The sequence below is a fragment of the Strix uralensis genome, chromosome 1 (genome assembly GCF_047716275.1).
Source record: "Strix uralensis isolate ZFMK-TIS-50842 chromosome 1, bStrUra1, whole genome shotgun sequence".
In the NCBI taxonomy this organism is placed as follows: domain Eukaryota; kingdom Metazoa; phylum Chordata; class Aves; order Strigiformes; family Strigidae; genus Strix; species Strix uralensis.
The window spans coordinates 174,607,820-174,611,596 of record NC_133972.1 but is presented as its reverse complement, the minus strand read 5'-3'; positions in this window follow the sequence as shown (position 1 = coordinate 174,611,596).

Sequence of the window (3,777 nt, the reverse complement as noted above, 5' to 3'; positions counted from 1 at the left end):
GTGAGACGTTACAGGCCCAGTGATACTTTACAGGCCCTGGTGAGCCGGTACAGGCCCCAGTGAGACATTACAGGCCCGGTGAGCCGTTGCAGGCCCCGGTGAGCCCCGGTGAGCTGGTACAGACCCACCCATCCAGACCCCAGCGGGCGGGGGGCTCCTGGGGCACCCACTGCCTGGCCTGGTTGTGTGGGTGCTGTGGGACCCCTCCCCACCCCGGGGGGTGCCCGATGCTGCGGGGAGGGGGACATGGCCGCCCCTTCCCTCGGGGCCCCACAGGGGTCCTTTGCCGGGGCTCGTTCGCCCCCGCGGTGCCTCGGGGATCAAAGCCGCCGGGGGGGGACCCCGAGGTGGGGGACACACGGATCCAGACCCCCCCGCAGTGGGGCTGTGCCGGTGACACCCCGGTACCTGGCGGGTTCTGCCCCCCCCTCAGGGTCTCCCGCCCCCCACGGGGTGCTCCCCCATGGACCCCTGTGCTGTGGGTGCTCGGTGGGGTCGTCACCCCCCCCCCCACACCGGGCACCTCAGGGTGCTGCAGAGTCGGGGTGGGTGCAGGAGGGGCCTGAGGGGGTCTCAGAGCCCCATGGGGGGGGGGGCACAAAGTGGGGGGGTCCCTGTGGGGAGATCCCAGTGCCTGGGGGGTCCCCACTGGGGGGGGGGTTTCAGTGCCCAGGGAGGGTCTCGGTTTTGGGGGGGTCCCCACGGGGAGGACTCGCTGTGCCTGGGGGGGGGGTGTCTCAGCTTTTGGGGGTCCCATGGGATGAGGATTTCAGTGCCTGGGGGGGGTCTCGGTTTGGGGGGTCCCACGGGGGGGATTCCCAGTGCTGGGCTCTGTCCCCCTGCAGATGGGGGGGGTGACAGCACGTGGGGGGGTCCCAGCGAGGGGGAGGGTCCCAGTGCCTGCGGGGGGGGGCCCAGGCCGGGGGTGGGGGTGTCCCTGCCATGGGTGCCCCCACCCCGGTGCCATCGAGTGGCCCCGCCAGCGCCTGACCCCTCAGTGCTGCACCAGGGGGGGGCTGTGTCCCCGTGTGCCCTCGTCCCTGTGTCCCCTGTCCCCCTGTCCCCATGTCCCTGTGTCTTGTGTCCCCATGTCCCCATGTCCCCCATGTCCCCATATCCATGTCCCCATGTCCCCATGTCCCCCATGTCCCCATATCCATGTCCCCATGTCCTTGTGTCCCCATGTCCTGTGTCCCTGTGTTCTCCTGTCCCCATGTCCCTGTGTCTTGTGTCCCCATGTCCCTGTGTCCCTATATCCCCTGTCCCCTGTCCCCATGTCCCAGTGTCCCTATATCCCCTGTCCCCATGTCCCCATGTCTCCATGTCCCCTCGTCTCTGTGTCCCTGTGTCCCCATGTCCCTGTGTCCCCCATGTCTCCACGTCTCCGTGTCCCCATGTCCCCATGTCCATGTCCCCATGTCCCATGTCCCTGTGTTCCCCTGTCCCCATGTCCCTGTGTCTTGTGTCCCCATGTCTGTGTCCCTGTGTCCCCCTGTCCCCATGTCCCCGTGTCCCCATGTCCCCACACTGTTGGGATTTCACTGCCAGGAAGGACCCCGGATGCCCCCACCCCCCCCATAGTGTGGGGACACAGTGCTGGGGTGCGGGGGTGGGGACATGGGGACATGGGGACATGGGGACATGGGGACACGGGGACAGGGCTGCAGAGACACAGAGGTGGGGGAAGGGGTGGTGGGGTTGAGGATGGGGAGCACTGGGAGCACTGGGAGCACTGGGAACACTGGGGGCAGTCATGGGAGCACTGGGAGCACTGGGAGCAGTCCCAGGAGCACTGGGAACACTGGGAGCACTGGGAACACTGGGGACACTGGGAGTGGCCCTGGGAGCACTGGGAGCACTGGGAGCAGTCCCAGGAGCACTGGGAACACTGGGAGCACTGGGAACACTGGGAGTGGTCCTGTGAGCACTGGGAGCACTGGGGGCCGTCCCGGGAGCACTGGGAACACTGGGAACACTGGGGGCAGTCCTGGGAGCACTGGGAGCACTGGGAGCAGTCCCAGGAGCACTGGGAACACTGGGAGCACTGGGAGCACTGGGAGTACTGGAAGCTGGTGTCGCAGACAATGTTAGGAGCACTGGGAGCACTGGTCTTGGGACAGGCCATACTGGGACAGTGAGGGAGTACTGGGAGTGCTGGGAGCACTGGTCTCGGACTCGGGAGCACTGGGAGGAGTGGGAGCACTGGTCCCAGACCAGGGTGGGAGCACTGGGAGCACTGACCCCAGACCTGGGAGCACTGGGAGCACTGGTCCCAGACTGGGGTGGGAGCACTGGGAGCACTGGCCCAGCCCCGGCAGTGGTGGGAGGGGGCACTGGGGGCAGTACTGGGAGCACTGGGAGCAGTCTCAGGAGTAGTGGGAGAACTGGGATCCCAAACCCGGCATCACTGGGAGTACTGGGATCACTGGTCCCAGAGTCAGGATCACTGGGAGTACTGGGATTACTGGGAGTATTGGGGTTACTGGGACCACTGGGATCTCTGGGAGCACTGGGATTACTGGGAGCACTGGGGTTACTGGTCCTGGACCCAGGAGCACTGGCATCACTGGGAGCAGTGGGAGTACTGGGGTTACTGGGAGCACTGGGAGCACTGGGAGCACTGGAAGCGCTGGGGTTACTGGTCCCAGACCCAGGAGCACTGGGAGTACTGGGGTTACTGGGAGCACTGGGGTTACTGGAAGCACTGAGATTACTGGGAGCACTGGGGTTACTGGTCCCAGACCCAGGAGCACTGGGAGTACTGGGGTTACTGGGAGCACTGGGAGCACTGGTCCCAGTCTTGGGATCACTGGGATCACTGGGAGCACTGGGGTTACTGGGGGCACTGGGATCACCGGTCCCAGATTTGGGATCACTGGGAGTACTGGGATCACTGGGAGCACTGGGAATACTGGGGTTACTGGGATCACTGGGAGCACTGGGAGTACTGGAAGCACTGGGGTTACCGGTCCCAGACCCGGGAGCACTGGGAGTACTGGGGTTACTGGGAGCACTGCGGTTACTGGGATCACCGGTCCCAGACTGGGGAGCACTGGGAGCACTGGGGTTACTGGGATCACCGGTCCTAGACTGGGGAGCACTGGGAGAACTGGTCCCAGACTGGGAAGCACTGGGACCACTGGTGTTACTGGGATCACTGGTCCCAGACTGGAAAGCACTGGGGTTACTGGGGTTACTGGGAGCACTGGTGTTACTGGGAGCACTGGGGTTACTGGGAGCGCTGGGGTTACTGGGAGCGCTGGGAGCACTGGTGTTACTGGGGTTACTGGGAGCACTGGGAGCACTGGGGTTACTGGGAGCACTGGGAGCACTGGTGTTACTGGGAGCGCTGCGGTTACTGGGAGCGCTGGGAGCACTGGTGTTACTGGGAGCACTGGGGTTGCTGGGGTTACTGGGAGCACTGGGGTTACTGGGAGTGCTGGGAGCACTGGTGTTACTGGGAGCACTGGTGTTACTGGGGTTACTGGGAGCACTGGGGTTACTGGGAGCACTGGTGTTACTGGGAGCGCTGGGGTTACTGGGAGCGCTGGGAGCACTGGTGTTACTGGGAGCGCTGGGGTTACTGGGGTTACTGGGAGCACTGGGGTTACTGGGAGCACTGGGAGCACTGGGGTTACTGGGAGCACTGGGAGCACCGGTCCCACCCGGTGCCCCCGCGGCCCCGCCCCCCGCGGCCCCGCCCCCTCCCCGCGCAGGCGCAGTTCCCGCCCCGTTGTGCCGGGGGGGGGGGAGCGGCTCCTCCCCCTCCCTCCCCCC